Genomic DNA, 24,100 nt, shown 5'->3' with positions numbered 1-24,100 from the left:
TCAACACCAGAGAAGAAAGAGTTGAGCAATCCGCCGGAACAGATTCCATTGGGAATACAAGGCAGTCTTGCAGAGAAACCCATGTGACTGAATCATTAAGTCAGAGATGACACAAGGTTTTGCAGTATCCTGACCTACGTATAGCACACGCCAAGCCCACAATTAACAAAATTGTGTTTGTAAGACACTTGCCTCTTGTTCTGAACATGCCTCTTGACAACACTGAAATATACATCTCATTTGTATATTGTAATTTGTTCTATTAAAAATTGAAATGATATAAACTTGTCATGGGTGTTTGCGGAAAGACGGCCGTTTCTTGGCCAAGATAGGTCAACTGCTAATTCCTCCCAAATGCACTGAATATACAAAAAAACCTCTTCCCAGTCTTATTTTGTATTGGCATTAATAATTCTACGAAAATAGAATGTATTAATTCATAACATAATAAGATACCAATTTCTCGGAACAATGGTTGATCCAGTATATGCTGTCAATTGGTCCACTTACCTTTAATGTTGTAGGTAAACTCAACGCTATATCTGGCTCATTCACCTGCTTACCTTTTTACATCACAATAAAAACAGTTAAACATACCAGTGTGTCTTTGTGTATTCCGTGGCCGCGGAATCCACACGCTTTCTTCAAAGTGTATTTAAGTTACAGTAATAAGCGCGATGTTTAGCATATAAAGAAATCACTATTCAACAGTGTTTAGACAGTTGGCCCGTGCCCACCGCAATGTTGCTTTAACCTTACTGACAGAACCGCCCCGTGGAACCTAAACATACTTGTACATGAAGGTTAACTATCTGTGCTCAGTGTTGATTGTGCTTTATATATCCTGCATGATACCCTGCCGTCTGGAATAATGGAACTTTCACTAGATAACAATATTTATATCAATGCATTTTTGTGGGATATTTGATTCATATAATTTACAGTAACGGGTTAATTCAAACGATTCTGTGACATATACAGATATGTATACAGGCTATTCTTTTGGTGTCCTGTGCTGTGCTCGATAATATGTATATTAGTGTATTGTAACTGCAACTGAGTTAGCACACGTCTTTTACATAAACCCAGCCCGACTATTTGAACGTTTCGTACATCCCCCCTACTACATTAATGTCACACACATTACAACATTACGAGTATTGCTACCTCCAATGTGTGTTTGGAGCATATTGACTGCAAGAAGATCAGTGCTATACATTCTTATCAGTATTATTACCTAACGGTCCTTCCAGTATCTAACGACTAGACTCCTGTGACAACCATTTAATTAACACTTTGGCTGTTGTTATACCCTTTATTTTATATTGTATCTTCCTATGATTGTCTTCAAGGCAATGTTTGTGAATATTTACTGTCACTCTTTTCCGACATCTAGAACACAGAGAAACGATCATCGCCAAATGTAAAACATTGTTTAAAACAGTTTTATCTTCAATAACGCTTTTCTGGTGTCTGTGGGTGCTTGTCCATATGTGTGGAGGTTTTTGGGTGTAAGGGGTAATGCACGTGACAAATGTAACCACTGCCAGGACAGCGAAGTGCTGAGCAGACATATAACAGAATACCTTGTACTCCCGGATGCTATTTAGACAGGCATGTTAATCCAATCTAGTTTGATTAATGACTCATGACTCTGCGTCACGCCTTATTGCATATTTATACAATTCTGCTCCTTCAAACGTTCCAAGGTTCTGACTTTGTCTTGTTCACATAACACGCAAAGGAAACTCAAACGAGGAAGCTCATAAATCTGTATTCAGACAGTCGCTTTGCTTTCTGCCCCCCTCTGACCTGCTGTGACGTCAGTGATGGGGTTGCAAAATACCCTAGAGCACGATGCACACCAGTGGCAGCTATACCTATTCTTCATATATCAATGAATGAGTTTAATGCAAGAGTAGAACTTAAATTCAAATTAAATAGTGAGTGACAATGCAAATTAAATAGTGAGTGGGTGAGTATAGATGTACGTCGCTTTAAACAATATTTCAACAATATCACTGCTTGGGACACCAGAAATGGGCTTCAAACATGGTAACCATGTTGGGAGTCGAACCCTTGTCTTCAGTGTACCGAGCTTTAAACGTTAGGCTACCCCAGCGCCCCACAATTAAATAGAGGAGATGTGCTGATTAGTATTTTCTGTTGTTGACTGTCCAAGTGTTGCTCGAATGCACCCCAAGGCTCCAATATGCAGTACATAGTACTTCCAAGATTTCCACTGAAATTGAAGGAGCATTTGAAACATCCAACTGTCTTAGTATCTAGCCATTATTGAAGCTCGTGCTCGCACAAAAACACAGTCTCAACAGTGCATACGTTACCATTCCCATTATCAATAGTTCCTCAGGTTTTCGATATCCTGGAATCAATCTTTGTGGTACATGCTAGAGACTTCATATTCTTGCTTTAGGAGGTCTCGGAGGTCTCGTCTAAAAGGGCGCAATCTAACGATGCTGTCATGCAGTGCTAGTACACGATACAGAAATACGCAGGAGAACATTGTTTCATCATTTACAGCTTCTGTCACATCTGAAACGTGAAATACTAGGAATATCTAAACAGTTCCTGATCCATTATCATATTGCGGAAATGCCGGGTATAATCCATCCATCTATATTACGGCTGTGATGGCAGTACTTGTCATGCAAACACCCCTAGCGACATGCTATTAATTGCAAGGCCATGTCAACCTGAAAGAATACCTTGCAATAAACGTAGAGGCCTGCTTTCACCCTTCTGATGTTGCTGTCAAATGTAAGTTCGGGCGGAAAAGAGTAAAATGGTTTTCAGGTTAAGACAGTTAAATCTGACGCATCTGTCAACCTGCAGAACATATATTTAGACAATTAACGCATGCAATCTCGACCTTATACAGGTCCTTTGAGTGATGGTACAGGTATATATGAAAAACCCGGCACTGCGAAAGAATAACCAGTCTTATATATTCTCCGAAACAATTGTGTTGTGCAAAGTGAGTGAGTGAGTTTAGTTTTTACCCTCTTTACAATATTACAGCAATATCACGGCGATGGACACCATGAATTGGCTTCACATATTGTACCCATATAGTGAATCGAACCCGGGTGTTCGGCGTGACGACGTTTTGCAAAGAGAAAAATAGCTGTGAACATAGAATAGATCACTGAAAATCAGTGATAACGCCGAGTGTTGACAAAAAGGGTAAACATGTCTTGCCCTTCCAGCAGCAACAACCATTCTCATAACTGGCCTAAAAATTGAAATATTTGCAGCCTGACGCTGCACATCAGTACACCTGGCATAGTACTTGAATAAACAACAAATGGTCGGGACATCTACATATTGTTTGTGTGATTACTGTGTAAATAGCGAGTGATATATCTGCAAACAAGGTGGAGTCCTGAGACTGCCATTTTTTGTATCTTCATACTAACGTTCTAGTTGACGTAGCCCTTAAAAGGATTTAGGAAATATCAGGTTCTGAAATAACGAGGTTTAATTATAATAAATTATAAGCAGTAAAAACTGTGTTTGAACTGAGGCACATGAAAAAGGTGTATTTTTCACGGACACAACCCAACATTATGCAAAAATGGTTTCAGGCAAATATTTTGTTGTAGAACATGTAGGACTTTCTCCTTCAAGGTGTATTAGGTATAATGCTTGTGGCTCGTAAACCGTGTTGGTATCTACAGTGTAACCTAACATACCATCTGGGCTGTCAGATCCACTTAAACATTGTGATTGAAAGCCTTTTCTTTATTCTCAGTACCCTGACAAAAACAACAATGCAATAAGCCATACGTCTGAGAAACGTCGACTTGCCAGTTACATTCCAGAAAACAGTGTGTGCTTATATATCCTCATCAATCACTAATTTATTCATCCGTGGACAAGGTAAATGTTTTAGACGATTTAAAAGGGGCGGAAATTCTGCTTTTATTATTATTACATATGGAATTGTCACATGAATTACACCGTCGTAGAGAAGGAGGAACCACTTCTTTGAGTGGCACATAGAAGTTGGTGTATTGTACCTTGGGGTATTTCTAGAGGTTTCTCCCGTAAGTTAGACACCCCATTTGTCAGACAAGGATATACAACTTCATCATTAGAATGTTAAGAACAATATATAGAAACATAATGAAAGAGTATGACGAGGCAGATTTGCCATTGCATTCTTAATTTGTATTATAAAAGGGTAAACGTTTGAATTATTAACACATTTGACTAATTCCTGTAGAGACGCTTGAATGGCCACGTGATGGTTAAATAATTGTTATGTTATGTATTGAATTTGTGTTCATTTGGAGACATTACTCGATTCGATTCGATTGTTTATTCAGTGAAGCCTTGGGCTATATGCCCCTCGTCATCATTTTACACTGTATACATGATAGAATATGGTTATCCATTGAAATATACATATTTTTTACATTTACAAAAGGAGGCTGGACAAAACATTTCGGTACTTACATGCATAACTTTATGTATTTACATAATTTTGCAATATTATCTTTAGATGTGTTTCTTCATAATTCCAAAAAATTACTAGAAGTTCGCAAGGGTGGCTGCAGCAATAGCCTAATTATAAATGAAGAACGCAAAACTACAAGGACATTTTAATTCACACAATACAATATCTACACTGTGCGCGATGGCATTTCTGAGAAGTAAGATAACACTACAGGTGGTGAAAATTAAAACATGGTTTCTTCAGCGTCACACTTACAGTTGTTTGTTTGCAGTTTCAAAGTATACGTTCTGAGCACGTTTGTCTGTGAGGTCTGCTGTGTATATGGTGAATGCTATAATGTGTATTGGGCAACACGACAATGCCTCTGTGCGCGTTTGTCTGTGAGGTCTGCTGTGTACATGAAGAATGCTGTGATGTGTATTGTACTGGATAACAGCAATACATCTGTGCACGTTTGTCTGTGAGGTCTGCTGTGTACATGAAGAATGCTGTGATATGACATCTGTGGTCGTTTGTCAAATCTTCTGTTCTTTGCCAAAGTGGCTGTCTTTCCAAAAGTGAAACGGCAACAATGCATTATATATATTCATTTGATGTTCATTCTGTATTATTATATTATTTTATTATAATTGTGTACGAAAAATATATAATTGTTAAACAACACTTCCCTTGTCTTAAAAAACACAAAATGTAATGTACTGTAGCAAACATTTTCAAGTAACGTCGCCAGAAGCACATTCCTTCCACAGTACTGTGCATCTGATGTATACGAGAACAAATGTGAGAAAATGAGCGTAGACGGCCAATGTTTCGAGAATGTTGGGGAAAGGAAAATGAACGGATCACTGAAAAGATTGAAGAAGAATGATCGGCGCTACCGGTAGCACTTGTCACTTACACAAAGATGTGAAGAGGTGAGCTTTCTGTTGCCTAACACCGCAGAGAAATACTCCGGACCAGACCATCCCCTGGCACGGTTCACTACTTGAAACTGAACAAAAGACTTCAGCCATTACATAACATGACATTTTTTAATTCACATCTATTTTATATTTAGATACATGACGATCAAGGTGTATTGTCGTGTCATTGAAATATCACGCAAAATGCTATTATAAACGTATGGTGTGGATCTAGTATTTACCATGACTGATATGGTTCCGGTTTGTGTTGAAACTATTCGCTCAACCCTTTCCAAATCCACTGATCGCGGGTTCGAATCCCTGCGCAACCGTCAACCACCGTCCTCCTCTTTGATTGTTCTCCGACGTAAAAGTGGCTGGAATACATCTGAATTATAGTATGGCCAGAAATTATTGAGAATTTTAGGAAAATGTTTAATTGGAATTCTAGTATAAACAATCTTGACCAGCTATCAAGTGCTTGGTTTCATTTAAGAGAGACAACTCAGTTAATCCTTTTTCATTAGTTTGTGAAGAGTTATCCCCCTTTGTTCACTTGCTAGCGGACGACATTTTCAGTGATCCTCAGTATGGATGATTTAGAGAAGAGGAAGTTGATTTTAGAGTATTATAACAAGGACATCAGATCAGCTAAAGTGATTTCAAGTAGAACAGGCATCCCTTTGTTCACTGTTTATCGTGTTTTGAAAAATATTGCAAATGGATATGGCACTGAGCACCAGGGAGGCGCAGGTAGACGTAGAAAATTGACTGTCGGTGACAGGAGGCGGCTTGGTATTGTTGTTTCTAAAAACAAACGAAGGAGTTTAAAAAGCTTAAGGCTGGATATGATTGATAGAGGAACTGTGGCTGTCCGTAAGGAGACAATTAGAACTGAGCTGCATGCAATGGGTTGGCAGAAAAGTAGAGGAATTCCATCACCGATCATGAAACCTGAACAAAAGAAGCGAAGGTTGAACTGGTGCTTACAGCATAGAAATTTTAACTGGGACAATGTGATTTTCTCAGATGAAAGTTCTGTGTGGCCGTTTCCTAATACACTGAAATTCTGGACCAAACAAACTGAAAAACCTTGTATCAGCGCCCAAAGTACAGTCCCAAATTTAACGTGTGGGGTGGCATATCTGTGTTAGGGGCAACGCCCCTCTGTGTATTTGTAAGGGAATATATATGAACAGTGAGCGGTACACAGATATTCTCGAGGGACATTTACTTCCATCTGCTCACGTGTTGTATGGAAATTTTTTGATTTTCCATTAGGACAACGACCCAAAACACCGTTCAAAGCATTCACAGGCCTGGTTTCGGACCCAAAATATGACATTATTAGATTGGCCTAGCTATAGCCCTGACCTAAATCCAATAGAAAATATTTGGGGACTTATGAAGGAAAGTGTCAATAAGAAAAATCGGACAAATATTGCTGAAATGAAAGAAGAGGTGGTCCGATATTGGGGCAGCATGGACCACGACTTTCTAACTTCTTTGATAAGTAGTATGCCCCGCCGCAATGAAGCCTGCATTGCTGCCCATGGTGACTTAACAAAATACTAACTGTTCACCTGTCTTTGAATTTGGAGTTATGTTCTGCTAATATTGACATTTAATACGTGAGTAATGAGTGAACAAAAATATAAAAAATTACAATCTTAAATTCTCAATATAATTTCTGGTTGTACAGTATTGTATGGAAAGCAACAAAACTCGTTCCACATTCATATGAATTCTCTGCTGAAAGCAGAGTCGACTGTTCAATTCTGACTACATCGTGAGCATGTGTTTATGAAACACTATGAAATATTGATGACACCAGGTGTTCACGAAAAGGGGGTCGTATCCGGTCACTGGTGGCATCCATCATGCCGTACGATATGTTATATAAAATAAACACCGTTTTTCCTACCAAAACACATAAATCTCTGCCTCTATCAGTCTCGAGTGTTGAACTGTTTTGATTAGCTGGGTGTTAGTGAAACTCATGTCCAAAGCGTGACATTGTAAATGAAAAAAGATGTCTGTTGAGCAAGAGTGAGTTTAGCTGCTAGAATGATTTACGTGAACAGATATGTTTTCAGATGAGTCTTAAACAAAAGGGCGTCACTCACGTCGGGAGTTACTGGTCACTGGCTTTGCCTGGTGCAATCATTGCAGAAATCGGAGTCGTCTGTGTATCATAATGCATGTCACAACAACGTCACATTATTGACTACAAACTACAAACAAATTATATCCTAGCAGCTAATCAGGTGCCCTTTTAGCCTTTATTGGTACATCAGCACCCAATATACGGGTGTTACGTGACCGGTTTAACATCACACCTGAGTATTTATGTTCACTAAACGTCGATGTGTTCCGACTTTACATAACAATTGAACGTGTAAACAACTTACTGTATGTTGTTCCAGATAGTAACTGGGGGTTACCCCGTATCATACATCAAGGGTGGCTGCTAATAATCAGTGTCAATATCACAAATGAACGCCATGTTTTCCACATTTAGTTACGCCTTGCATCAGTAAGGTAATCATGCATTACGTATATCCTCACCTTTTGGGAATCCGTTTTGGTAGACAATTAAGAATGTGCATTGAGTACAATGGGATATCGCTCAAATCTGAATGAATGTCTTTTATCATATCATATCATAAGGAACACATTATAAGTGCTGTTTTCATGTTATTCCTGAAGGTTTTTACACAGCAACATTAATAGTTTTCATTCTAGTTTTTATACAGATTTTCGAAGGTCTCCTAGTGTTAAGATGACAATACATTAACATTAACTCACGACTATCTTAGCTCTAAGACAGCTTAAAACATCTAAGCTCTGGTCCTGCATCTTTGCGTTATCTCTATGAAAAGGAATTTCTTATTTAGTTTTGAGTTATGCTGGAATCACGTTTAACGATATTCCTGAAGACACGTAAGTTCAAATTATCATTTAATTCAACATAAACGTTATCCCCCCAACTGCAGACTGTATACTTAAAGCTCGCCCTATCCAGCGTAAATACGATGCTCGTTTTACAAAAATATGTTTGCACATATACACACATGTATGTTGTGAAAATACTTCTTATATGGTCCCAAAATACCAGCGAACAAATTGCCAAGTTAAACATTTTAGTTAGCTCATGCCAGATATTCGCTTATCAGGCAGACTTTAACACTTGTAAATGTAATGTGGTGATCAGAACACGCTTATCGAGTCTGTATGATTCTTGTCTTGACAGAAACCTAACGTGCATGCTTTCATGCGGTACACCACTCACATTTAACATGATCTACCAATAAACAGTCAACACAGCAGCCTGAGAGGTAAATGGTGTCAACATCTGAATACTATATGCATATCATCAGTCCTAGCTGTCATGACGATGTTAAACGCGAGACAAATGTACATAAATATATACACAATTGAAATACGGCCTCTTTATGCACGTGATATTCGTGTTTATGACTTATTGAAAGAAGCCAATCTCTCTGTCTTTGGTTGGACGTGTTGCTCATATTAACAACTGCCAAAACATATTTACACCAACAGTCTAAAGACGCTCTTGAAATGAAAAAAACCGGAGGATGTGTTCATATTCAATATATTGTCAGTTTTAAAACCCAACGCTCTAGTAGATCTGCATCTACAGACGAAACTCTTCTACTAAACCTGCCATTTTTAAGTTAACCGCTTCTTTTCACAAAAAGGTGCACTCTCATACAACAAGCTCCTGTTGCTCTACGTCTCTGGGGCAGTGGGTTGGATCTGCAGCTTCTGATGTAGTTTGATATGTTTCTTGCAGTGTGTGAATGTATCAGACCGATACAGCCTTGATTGAGTGAGTGGCCACATGCATCCTTCTTCAGCACCAACCACCTATCATAAAGTAAATTCGAAAGATATAAATTCCACAGTTTTTCGGGAACAGCCACTGATATACTTTACTCTTCACCGTTGACATCTGTCTCCAATTGCATCTACATGTTGTCCAATCTTCTCGTGCCTGCAGTTATATGATGACATATGCTGTCAGTTTGTGTATCACATACTTGATAAACTGGTTATTGGTGTTTGTAAAACATCCCAAAATGTTTCCAAATCTTTGCTTGAACATATAACGAATTAGTGTTATCGCATATGTGTTCAACAGCATTCAAGCATCCCGATTCTTAACACTCTGGGTGAAGGCAATGGATCAACACGTCAGTAAACTGAACACACCAGTAACTTACATATACTTACCGATAAAGACAGCATGACAGAAATGAGTAACAATAGTACTTATTACAGCTGTTCGATTAAGAGTTTTACAAAAGCCAACACTACATACATAAGTGGAGAAGATAAATAAGGATAATTTCTGATGCGGGCATATATTACTAACATCATCATACCAAGTATGCCCTTTATAAATAGCTATTCCGGCATAGCGTAGTGCGGTCTATTGACTATTTCCATAAGCATAACAAATCAAAATGTCCAGTCGTCTGAATAATATAAACACTGTAACCATGTATTGTATGTACATGTAACTATTGCATTAAGTAAAAGTAATCACTCTTCCCAACATGGATTAAACTACGATAAACACAAGCAGATTTGGTTGACACGAATGTATTTACAGTGATACACCATATATTCACCCCCAGTGTATAATCTGAAGAGAGGTCCCTATGAGTATGTATGTTTACAGAACATCTGTTATAATACATTATTGAACTCAGACTTGAAGAGGGTTTTTTCATCAAGTGTCAATCTCCGTGCTTTGAACATTAACAAATGGACACATACTTTGGTAACTATTGGGTATTTATTTCATTATTTATTCTGTGCATTGGATAATTAGTATTTACCTTGTAGGGTAAATAGGTAACCTGGAATGTCACAGCTTCAGATGTACGTCACCTTATTCACCTGTCCTATTATCAGGATATTGCAGCTCACAATCTAAGCAATGAATGTGAAACATTGGAAATTCCTCTCAATCAGAACACGAGCCTGCTCTTATCAGTCATGTATACCCAATAAACGAGGTGCTGGTGAGGTGATAAGAATGTGTTAACGTGCATAATTACATCTCGCACTGCAGATGGACCTCGTCAATCCAGGGGGTATGTTGAAGTAAATATCATAATGTCTTCAGTAATTCTTTATTGTATGACTGACTGCATCTCAGCGAATATGTGCAAGGTACACAAACGAAATACAATGACTTACATTATAAAACCTGTATTTGTAGGAATGTGTGGCCCGTACATTCATTCTTTATTGTTTATTATTTCATCGTGGCATTACACAGATAACAATTATGATTTCCTTTTCGAAAACATGTTCTGATGATTAGTGCATGGCATTTATGAACCGTCATCACAGGTTAAATTTTAAACATTGTATGAAGATCAGAGTCGTGAGTCTCAGCAATACATCTCAAGTTGAGCAATGTTACAGAAGCATGACTTGGGTCTTCAGCACTCAGAAACCATGGGTTATGTTTAGTTATGAATTCTGCTTGAAATGATAAAGAAACCCTCAGGGAAATATTCATCGACCGTTATCAGCAAGAAAAATATTTAGTTTGGTGCTCTATTTGTGGATTCATGATTAAAGAAATGCCTAATGCCAATGACACCTCTGAGAAAGAAACATGTTTCTCTGGAGTTCTATTTTAAGATTACGATTTTAGGAACCATAAATAATACAGTATTAGAGCAATGTGGCGTTTTTTCGGACGTTAAGCTTGTTGTGATTATTGAAAAAGGCGTAGCTGATAAGGTTATGACATCCCAGCACCTGCTTCAGTATAAACGTGTCCTGACTTGTCATAATTAATATTATGAACACCCGTGAAGATCCGGGTTAGTATTGGTCTTCAGTAACCCATGCTTGTCTTAAGAGGCGACTAACGGGATCGGGTGGTCAGAATCGCTGACTTGGTTGACACATGTCATCGTATCCAAATTGCGTAGATCGATGTTCATGCTGTTAATCCCTGGATTGTCTGGTCCAGACTCGATCATTTACAGACCGCCGCCATATAGCTGGAATATTGCTGATTGCGGCGTAAAACTTAACTCACTCAATCGATCATATTATGTACATATTTCTCAAAATCATGCATTGATGTCCTTGTAACTATGTATGAAATGCATACCTGCTGAGAGCGATTGTTACTGTTATGCAAATAATCTGCTCTTCACATCGAAGTATTTTTGCTAAAATATGAAACATTGTGTAGAGTTTTAAGAGCCTTTACCTACACCCTTCTAGGCCAATATAGCAAATGTAAGTTATCCTTCAATCAACCGGAAATTAAGACAAGGAAACAAATGCAATAATTATTATTCAATCACTTTCACGCATCGATGAACTTTATTTTCGGCAATGATTTGGATTATCAAGATGTCATGAACATGTCTCGACGGTAATCACAAAGGTAAACATAATATAATTGTTGAGAAGAACACAGGTAGTCATATATATCTGAAGTGCTTAGAATTGAATAATTAAATATATATAAATGTATTTCGTTCGTACATTCACATGCTTTAAAATGTGTTTTACGCTTCATAAGATGGGTGCACATAACAATATTTGTACAGATTTCCAGTCTATAATGTCTCACAACATGTATTAGAATATGAAACCCATTTCTGGTGTCCCCCGCCGTGATATTGTTTGACAATACCTCAAGACTAGATTAAGCACAATCTTAGATTCCCGTTAATGTTGTCATCACGTCAGCCGTGTGGTCCAGATGTCTATGTGCTTTTATGGCATTATCTCAGAGTCTGGTTTTATACCAACATCACATAACAATAGATCGATCACCACAGGGTGAGCTCATGGTGCCTTGTCTCCAGGATAAGCTACACAGGCAGGTAGGTCTGTACTATAAAACTTCTATTCTATCAATAGCTGCTAAATGTGATTAAGGCATTAGTTTTGACGTAAGACGAGTGTTTTTGTATGACATAGGGCAGTAAATTTGCTCAAACGTCAAGATTTACAGATAATGGTGTGTATGCAGATCTACCATTATTTTTCAACTGTATCGTTGGACGAGTCGAGATTGTGAGATAGACATGATGTCGTAAACAGGTTACACATGAAATACAGCTCAGGGAAGCTATGCTCTGTAATACAATCTTCTTGATACAGATGCACCAGCCCGGATCACGTGTATGTCTCCTGTGTATGTTCTGTCATGTCTCACAGGAGACACATTCCATACAGATCTGACTGTCAAACATAAATGATTGACCCGGTTGTGTGTGTTGTAAGGGGGAGAGGGGGGGTTGAGGCATTTTTGGTCGGCCATTTTGATTTTATGATGTCACATAGGTTCTCACATTTTCCAGAAGGGATGCCATGCTTAGACATCTCAGAGGAGCAACGCAGCCACCACCACCACCACCACCACAAGCACAACCATCGCCACCACTACCACTACTACTCAGAACTTCGGAGTTGTTCCTTGTGTACCAAATGACAGCGTATTTTAAACTCGCTAGTGTTACCTTTGATTTAACAAAATGCGCTCTGATTTTTTTACAACTTTTGACCTAATAAATAGCAGCTAAATTCCCCTCATATGCATAGTGTGATATTAATTCTACGTTGAAAAAAGATTTTGCTGTGTGAACACTCGAGTCAGCAAACTCATACCACTCAAAAGATAATTGAATAATAATCACAGACCACTAAGGTGAACCTGACGGTCACACACACACACACACACACACACACACCTGGGCCGGAAGGGGACTCCCGAAGGCGGGTGGGGCTTAAGGGTTGAACAGTCGATTAGGTCACACAAAGGTCACACCTATGTGACGTCATAAAATCAAAATGGCCTACAAAATCCACTATCTACGTCAATGATATCTATCGTAATACTTTTTACCTATCCCTGCATTTACATATAGAACAATTACGTTTAGCTATACCTCACACTTCGTGCAATCAGTGCTTATATCTCATTGTTGCATATACTTCCAGGAATGGTAGAACTGACACTTTCACCTATTGCAGATATCTGAAGGTCATGTTTGTTTGTTTACATAGTCACCAGAGCTACACGTACACGACCTTTACGTCACTTAGTTGAAAATGTTAATATCTTTTTGTGGATGCACGTCGGGAACTCATCTAATATTTTTAGATATAATATAGACATGTTTCTTAAGGCCATCCTCAGTAATAGCATAAGTGAAATACATTATCATATACATAGATTCGCAATGCATATTTTATCGCACGTGTTGTGAGTTGTCGTCTTGAAACAAGTGGTATGACGTGCAAACATGATCTGGAATTCGACGTGCAGCACGTGTAGAATGTATACCAGAGATCAGAGTACAGGAGATAAATATCAGATGGTGTCGTTATTATGCAGTGGGGGATTAGTGTAAACATCCCGAGTAAGGTCAACCTGACCCAGACTGTGCAACATCAGCAACAAGTGGATATATACAACATACATGCATTATCCTTAGAAATACGAACATACATACAGGCAAACGGAAAATCCATTTTACACTGTTTTTTTATATGTTTTAAAACAGTTTTCGTCTTAATAGTGTTGTGTGCACAATGTTCGTTTTGAATTGTGAGCAGAAGAGTTACATAAAACACTACACTCTGTTTAGGTATGTATTTAGCGATAAGAATTAACTTGATATCTTACTACAGCTGTATATCATGTTTGTCTATCTTGTGAAATTATAATGTTCAGTTTTTCATTCCTGGTTGTCTACCCTTGTAAGGCTACATCATCCAGACACTCAATTATGATCTTGCAGTCATTAAAGACGCTGAAGTTAATAGTTGTACGTTATTAGTGCTGAGACATATTGTAGAGACATCATTCAGCATGTATTTTGCAATCACTATCAAACAATAATGTTACCAGGTGTTGGCGAAGTATTCTACCCGAGCCCTTGTATCCGTCACAAACACATGCAAATGCAAGGGAATTATTGACTCGAAAACACATATGGTACAGGTCCAACAGAGTATTTAGCCAGACTGAGTGTTGTTAATGGTCATTTTGTCAATATATTTATGGGATATCAAACAAACTTTAAAACATTTAAAACAATCAAATTGAAAGCTACAAATGCAACTCTTACAGGTAGGTTTGTTATTTTGAAAACAATACACAAGATGTCAAAGAAAATGATTCATTATGAATAGCGATATATTCATTCACAGCTGTAAGTTTCAGAAGGTTTTCGTTATGAGCTGCATGCTGAAACACATTATTTCAAAACTTCTAGTATTACTTGGCAAATGTATATAAAGCGCTTTCGCAAATGTAGATAGGGATGTAAACGCTCTTTCATGGTCCGTAGCTGTGTTATTTCATTTCTGCGTTTATTCTTCACAGTAGGTTAGGACGAAGTATTAAAAACAAATAAGTGAGAATATATTCTTAAAACTCTCCAAGAAAAAATAATGAAGGAAAAAGTGTCTGATGTGATTTTTCTTAGGATTTGGTTTTTACATGCTCGCCCACAACCAGCTGTGCAGAATGATTTCCACATTCAGCCACACTCCATACACATGGCGAGAACCCACGTCAACACAGCATATTGTGAAGTCATGAAAGTGTATTTTGTCCGCTGAATCTATCACACTCATGGCATCCTACTGTGCAGCTTCCTCACTAAGCTTCAGACCAGATACACGTTCATCACTTGTTGAAGCATGAGACAATTTTAATTGATTTACAAAACGTTTTATATTTCGCAAAATGTTTAGAATCTAATGCAGAGGTATTTTTCAATTTCTATGAAATAGTGAAGTTTGAAAAACCTACCAATACATATAAAGGAGATTTATGTTTTTTTACACACAAAAGTGTTTATTCATGTGTGGCAGTTTGTGTGACGCTCCTGGGGGTCGTCCTTACTCCCAAATTTATTTTTGATGAACAAAGAACCAAGCCTGAATGCTTTCTTGAACTTGTGTTGGACAGGCCAACATGGCAACATAGTTCCCGGTGCACATGTACCGCCCCGAGGATGAGAACAAACCTACTCAGTGGAAAGGAGAGTAGTTAAATCTTACTATCTGCAACATCGTGACATCGAGACCGATAGGCATTCCAACACTGAGAGCCATACAAGAGTGCCAAGATATCACACAACAGACAGACAATATAAAATCTTGTATTTAGTCAGTTCACATCATAGTAAATACAACGTATACTACAAGTTACACAATCTTATTTTAATATTATGATTAATTCATGTGTAAATTAGTTGACGTCAGACACTAGTGCCGTAATCGGTGAAACATCAGAGCATTCATACGGCATAACACGTATTACACGAGCATAAGACGGAGCATTAGACGTATTACACGAGCATAAGACGTATTACACGAGCATAAGACGTATTGCACGAGCATAAGACGTATTACATAGCAGCAATGCTGAGCAAAAGTCCCATTAATATGGGTGCGATTACACCAATATTTAAAGTCGTATAGGGATCCTGATAATATTATTAAATATTCCACAAATAGATCATGCAGACACCCAATTGTAATTTCCAAGTTAATAGATCCTTTAATTTCAAGAGATGACACGACATGAATGATAACATATTTAACTGGCTTCTGGTGGCAAATAAATCGCTTGTTTGCAGTTTCATCAAAAGTGTTTATTAAATGGGTTGAATGTGAAAGGAAGCCAAAGGGCAAATCTGTCAATTTAGCAAGAGACGTGTCATACATACAAGGCAGTGTTTCATGAACATCACACGGATACTAGCCGGTGCACCCTCGAATGTCCAGTGTATTCTACAAATAAAACTGCACGAACGGTACGCTAGCTGAACTAGCAGTACAGTCACTATCGGCATTCTGTACGAATAATGTCTGTGGTTGGCTGGTTGGAAGTTTCGAGTTAACAGCAATGTTCAGTCGTGTAATTCACACAATACTTTACCCTCATACGCCTGACTGCTTGGATCCAGATCAATCCAACCCAAACATCTAACAGCCCAATTACATTGAATCAATGTCTCAATTTCACCTATGGCACTAATAAGATCGTGAAGGCTAGGCTCATCTAACGATACCAGGTTTGTACAAAATAGTAATTGTTTTCGGTTGTTATCCCCAGTGTTCAGGTATAAACGGTTAACGTCGGTCACGTTATACCTTGGCATGTGTTAGCAAGGCGCTGCTATAGGGCGGTACATCAGCTCTACAATACTGTGTTGGTTAGCCAAGGCATTGAAGTTAACGTTAAGAGAAATGACTCGAGGATTTGACTGGGGCAGCGAATCAGGTCTTAAAGGATTTTTAAAAAAGGTTAAACATAATGCATTTTTAGCACATAATGCCATTCAAACATGAATATATACAACAGCTGCACCATCCATTTATGAAAAAAAATCATCAACATTATAAATATATACCAAAACTAATACCACTTTAGCCCCGCCCACTCGTATGCATATTTTTATTTTTAGCGGTTGGCCGTATGTGAGTGTGACGTCATACCAGAGAGTCCGCTCAGTGTGTTGACATTTCTATAGTGTGTACGCCATCGAGTAGAAAGTGATACGAAGAGCAATATTTTGAATGGACCTTTTGTTGTTGTGATTACGTATTGGAAACTGCACTTCGAGATTTGAAGATTATCATATTGCGTAAACAACACGGATGTATATTTTCCTGATAAATTCCATTTGACAAGAAGAAAGACATGAATTGTTTACTGTCCACGGACGGTAATTTGTGTTCGTTACACTTTTCGAAAACGTGCTATGAAAGAGATATGGAACCTCTGGCGGCATAGGCAAAACTTTATAAGGATGCTATTTATCGGGTATTCCTTTCGACATTCCAAACCAAAAAAAAAGGCCGAAATGTCAACATGGGACTGAAACCGCGAGAGTTGTATTCCGGTTGCGGGTGAGTTTTAATATGTGGTTGTTTTGGAGCAACATAAACACTCCATTAGCTAGCTTTATAAAGCAATAGTTGATGTAAAAATATGTCATCATTTGCGCTCGTCCTATTTTCGATCAGAGGTATATATTTTCACAGCCACTGTTACTGTTGGGGTCAAGTCATCTATTTCCCGGAACGGGTGTGTTGTGCTCTGTGTGTGTGGAGAGATTGGGAAGGGGGTGGGCATGGAGAAAAGCGAACTTGCAACATATGGGTGAGGTGGTGAGAGTGAGCACATAATTATTTTAAATTATTAAAAAAAATAGTCATAATAGATAATTATCAAGGGACTGGTCTACTACCATGTTAAATGGTATGTGAAATTAGGGTGGGATGGGTTAGGTCATGATTGAAACGTAAAATGTTGACTCTCCCTCTCAACCTCTCTTAAAAGCATTGTACAATAAAACAATGAAAATGAATGCTCCAGACTGGCGTAACACTGAGGTATTTATGAACCCCTTGTACAAACATCACGGCAACTAGTTATAGCTAAAGGTAATTATTTAACTTTCAAAAATGGGAAATCAGGGAAATATGTTCATTCACATAATGTCTTTTTAGGGGGCAAATATAAAAATGCTACTTTAATGTTATTTTTTAGGATGTACATGGCAGCACTCACATCAATGAAAACAGCCTAAATGCCCAAACAGTGACCACGACTGGAGAACCCAAGTCAGCAATCAGCTACCCCAATACCAAGAAGGGGACATCCTCGATGCCCAAGCCAGTGAAGAGAGACCAACACGTGGTAAATATAACACAATCAATTATTTTTGCCTCTTTGCTTCCTTTTGTTGAACTGATGCACTCCAGTTTGAAGAAAACCCCACTGTTCCTATTACTGCATGTTTTTAACTAATGAGTCAACACTTGTTTGCAAGGACACTGGCTTTTAATCCACATATCTATTTTCCCTCTGAGAATTTGTTAAGACAAAAGTACTTACTTTATTAGTGCAGATTTCAAAGAAAAATATTATGGTTGCCAAAACAAAATATATACTGAAATTGTGTTACAAAATGTCTCTAATTCAATGTAAAACTTATTCACAGAGTATGTGGAATTATATTCTTACTCAGGGCCATTCTGGAGAGAAGAAACAGGTTTCCTTCCTACAGACTTGCAGGACACAACTTTTCCAGGATATTCTGCCAGACACTTTCATTAAACCTAGTAAACAGGAACTGGTGAATTCACTGACATCAAGATATATATTGAAATCAGATATTGGTGTCTAGGGCGTGAACTGAAATCTGTTGTGCCTGATGTCTTAAGGTCTATTTATTCGTCTGTTTGAATCTTGCGCCTTGTTCGAATTCTGCGCTTTGTTCAGATGTTAAATGTTTCCAAATTGCAGTCAACACACATGTTATTGGAGAGCGATCTTGTTTTCCTAGTTTTCTTCCAGGAGTCCATCCAGTTAATATCCACGCACGTCTTTGCCTTCATGATTTTGGTGTACACACTGCATTCATTATTTTGTCATAAACAGTTTGTATGCAAATAATTTATTTGCCCTAATATTTTGTGCTAGTTATTTCTTGATTGGATCGCTTATCTTTCTTTGGGACTGATCACACTTTACACGCTACTACTATAACACGATGAAGAATTTCTTTTTCACTAGCTGACAGTTCAGGAGAATGATAAGGATTTATTATATCTATTATCAGCTGTTAAGGAGGTTACAGCAAAAACATTTTATCATTAAATGATTACATTTTATGTTTATTTTGCAGATTTATATGACAAAGTATCACAACAAATAACCGATGCTTTACACGTCTATGGAAATTGAAAATGTAATAAAACTGATGCTCGATGCATACTACCAGAGACCATATACCGACCAAAAGCATACACTAACGAATTTAGGGTACTTCTCTCGCGAGTGTGCATTGATGAACGTATCGAGTTCCGTAACGTTATTTCATAGAAAAGATTATCACCATGTTAATATCTTTACGGATAATTTTTATCAGAAGACGCATTTGATGACGCAGCTGAAAGTTATATAATCGGTTTTCCATGAACATATGATAGGCAAGTGACTTGCATACCAGTCTACAGTAGATCTAGGCCTATTCAAAACATAGTCGGGATCGGGATCGTCCCACGGCGGTATGTTGTCAACTGGTGGAATTGTCGTCAATATTCCTGTCGGTCTTGCCGCTAGAAATACTTTCAAACTGAAAAGGTTGTATGTATGTGATATTATCTGTATCTGGTATACCATCAAAATCCACGTTTGACTTTGTGGATTGATTTATTTGCTAAACTAGAAGCAGACCTCAGTATGCGAACAGGCTCGGTAGTGCTGGATTTTCCGTGTGTTGATGTAGCGACTGTCCGGTATGACGTCACGCGACCACGTGACCATCTGAAACATTATCTAGCGAAATCGCGAAACGCTTTCGAGGGAGGTGCGTTTTAGATTCCTAATACCAGATGTATAATGGAATATTACTGTTTCTAACTGTATTTTGTGTATACTATATATACCTAGGCAGGGGTTCATTAAGCGCGAAACAATGTGTAGTGACCTTTTTAAAAATCCTTTAATCAAACCTCTTTGCTTTAATTTTTGTTGAATAAATATACGAAAATTATATTGATAAACAATTTGGACTGGAAATCCACAGTAGGTCAACACTTATCTAGATTGTTTAAAGGTCACGTTAACCGACTGTCACGTGGCCTTCCGATAACGCTGAAACCTTCTACGGAAGCAGCTACAGCCCCCTCAGCTACAACCGCATCTTTGGTTACATATGCAGATGAAATACATGTGATTTGATAGACAACAGCTTACTGTTCTCACCAAAAGTATTTTACTGACATGAGACTAAACAGTTTGTATTTTGAATCAACGTTTAAATAATGTCCTTTTTCAAAAAATCACCTGAATCATTTCGCTAGGCGTACGAAGTCCTCCCGATTAACCCTCCGCCCGTTTAGCGCAGAAAATTTACAATAACTTTTCAACTGAATTTTCAAGAAGATACTAAGTCTTAACAACAACAAAAACAGCAGATCGGTTAGTAAGATGTGACGCTGCCGAGACCGGCGTAGGATTGGCAAGTCCTGGTGAATGAAGGAAAAATATTTCCACCATGTAGATGCAGTTTTGATGACCTAAAGGTCGATAAGTATATATGATGAAGAGCGAAGATTGTGGGACACGTGGGTATGGGTCTTCAGGGTGAAATCAAGAAATGGTACCGATATTCCCATGATGTAAATCCCCCATATGTTTCATCTTGTAGCCACATATAAACAAAGACATCAATCCTGAAATGTGCATTGACTGCTACAAGAAAAACTTCCTTTGACGAAAATACACGCTTTCATCAAACGCACGTCAGAGTGATTAGGTTCACATTCTGCTTTTCTACTTTTATTGGTAAACACATAACAATGCCATACATTATGTGTTGAACCCTCAAACGACACTATCTGAAATAGCCAGCCACCTGCAGAGACAGTGTGTGTTCTCCGTCTAAGACGTGTTAACCATGAGTTATCAGTTAATGATGTGAGTCAGTGTCGACATTAACAAATTATAGACATCAAACCTTTTTAAGCTTTTGGTGCATAACGAATCATACACACTGACATACAACTGCACCCCGTGATTATTGACATTTACCAGTCGGTGGAATTCTTGCACTGTGGCCTAAAATTAAGATGTAAAATCCTTCTGGACACAAAGACTTGACATCTCTTTTGTAGTTCTTCAAGTAAGATCAAAGTCATCAATCTGGCATTGAGGAAATCGCGGAGCGAGACTTTATTTGGATCAGATACATTGTTCGGTGAGAGACACCAGACAAGCCTAACAAGGGAGACTTTGTTTCCGCTGTAGAATTAATAGATGTAGACGTTGTATTTTTCGCGATGATGAACACGTTGACTTTGTGTAAGTAGGTAAATCTGAGATGTTATCAAAATATCCAGGAGGCGAATAGTTGGAAACTGTGACCCAATGCCGCGTCATTTCGTTGTGTTCACAAAAGTTATAGGCATATTAAAGCTTTAACGAAAAGGTCAATAATGTGAGTGAGTGAGAGAGATTAGTTTTACGCCACACGTAGCAATATATGGCGGTGGTATGTAGATAATCGATTCTGGACCAGACAATCCAAATCCAGTGATCGATCTACGTAATCGGGATGTGTCGGCGAGCCTGATCACCCGATCCCGTTAGTCGCCTTTTACTACAGGCATGGGTTGCTGAAGATCACTTTTTCTAATCTGGATCTTCACGGGTCAGGTCAATGATACTTGGTACTTGCAGCGTCATTCAACTCGTATATGATATAGTGTAATAGATAACATTTCACGTTTCTTCTGGCCCATGGAAATAAGGAACGTTTCACAGAACACACTGCAGGTCAGTTGTTCATCATGTCCTGAGTTGGTCGTTCCCTACACTCTCCAGACAGTGTTACGTGCTAGAACCCAGTCGGTATCTACAGCACACACAAAACATGCACCGAACAGAAGGTCATGTGTGTACCGTAACCTTCAGAAGTCGCAAAACTGAGCGTTATTCTGAGGAGATATAATATTTTGTTCATACCTTGAATGTCCCAATACGAAACTGAATATAATATCAGAGGTCACACGCATGTCTCACCCCAGGCATGGGATAACATTGAATGCATTCTTAGCCACACATAGCGGAATAGAGAAGTCCACAAGGAGACCTATTCTAAGCATAGATGTATTTACTGTCATAACAGATAACACGTCGATGGCAAGTTATTTCGTTCGAAATAATCTCGATCCTATCTTCATATATTGGTATGACATCAGTCAATACAAGAATGTGCGATGAACAATGTTCAAGGAAAGCTGTGACAGTTACGATACACAGTTACTGAACGCTGATTGCAAACTGTATCAAATATTGCTTATTGCTTATTGCACGACCAACTCAGGACATGATGAACAACTGACCTGCAGTGTGTTCTGTGAAACGTTCCTTATTTCCATGGGCTGGAAGAAACGTGAAATGTTATCTATTACACTATATCATATACGAGTTGAATGACGCTGCACGTACCAAGTTTCATTGGCCTGACCCGTGAAGATCCAGATTAGGTTGATCTTCAGCAACCCACGCCTGTCGTAAAAGGCGACTAACGGGATCGGGTGATCAGGCTCGTCGACACTTCCCAATAATGTAGATCGATCGCTGGATCCGGATTGTCTGGTCCAGAATCGATTATCTACATACCACCGTCATATATTGCTACGTGCGGCGTAAACCTAAGCTCTCTCACTCACTCACATCACAAACTAAGCAAGCTAACAATAGATCATAGTGCCATGGGCACATATCCGGCCAACATGATGCATACCAAACTTTAATCATTGCTAAAAGCGGCTTAAACCATTTTCACTCACTCACTTGTATTCTATTTACCTTCTATGTACTGATAAATATGTCTTTTCTTTGGAAAATGCAACACATATTTTACGTCGTACACCTTGGCCCCTAGTGTCGTGCCGCTCGCTCCCATATGCGTAACGGTTTCTCAAAAACATGGGTAAAGTTTAGTGGTCTCAGTTGTTAGAAATGAAGGCCATATGTTTGAGGTGGTTTTAATAAAACATGACTTATATACACAGGTGACTTGCAGCGTTCGTACTTGTTTGCACAACGTGTTCTGTTTATAATCATTATATACATGGAATGTTATCATTACTTGTGTGTCAGTGAAGTGTGTTCGCCTTCTTGTGTGAATGTGCTGTGTCGCTACTATGACCAGTTTTGCAGTTCCCACCTTGTTGAGGGAGGATGTTGAGTATAACATAGGTGGAACCAACGAATCTGCAGCTGACACTGAACTGAACCTACGATCATAGAACTCGTGTTTCCATATGTAGGAATATTTTCCACTTTAATTTTCACTTTACAGGCGAAGAATCAGGTTGTATTTATAAACAAAATCAAATACATATTGTTTGATGAACATATTGTTGGTTTGCGAGATGGTTACCATGTCGAATGAATAAAAATGAAGCGTTTAAGAAACTTTTGTTGTCTTAAAAGTATAGTATACTGAGGTCTGACACATTTATACAATGCAAACATAAAAGTATGTTGGAGAGCAGATACACATGTGATAACAATCAATTATCACACAATTTACACAATCGGTCTCATTGATATCTGTTCCCTATACCGCCTACATTCAGCTGTCAGTACAAACGTTAACATCACTCACAGGTGCCCACATATGAAATGATTCAAACATTGTGATTTACCGGATACGATTACTGTCACGTCGTGTTTTTGCACAACACTTGCTTGTGATAACTAAAATGATTCTTTCATTTCTGATCTATATCTGCCTCAAACCGAGAAACAGTATCTGGCAGTGCCTAAACGGAACCAGCGAGAAGACGTAGCCAGGTGTTGCCTCAGCTGTTTAAAGAGTCCCAGGTGATCAGACCTGAAGGTTAAAACGACGCCGTCTGAGTCCCTACTTCTTTCCGCGCTAAAATCGGTGATTTATAGAGCAAAACAAGTGTTACATATAGTTGCCTAAATGTAAGCACAGACAGACCGGATCTCCCCTTCAACGCGGGTACCGTGACTAGACTGTGTCCGGAGATGGCTGCCTGGAACTGTGAACATTAGTGGTGACATCATGCACATGTACATTTTACCATGTATTACCTCTTTCGACCTTTGGGCGCGACTACAAATGGTATATTT

This window comes from Haliotis rubra, unplaced genomic scaffold (assembly GCF_003918875.1).
Source record: "Haliotis rubra isolate DU_JTF1 unplaced genomic scaffold, ASM391887v1 Scf364, whole genome shotgun sequence".
NCBI lineage: Eukaryota > Metazoa > Mollusca > Gastropoda > Lepetellida > Haliotidae > Haliotis > Haliotis rubra.
The sequence above is the reverse complement of the archived record's forward strand: the minus strand, read 5'-3'. Positions refer to the sequence as shown.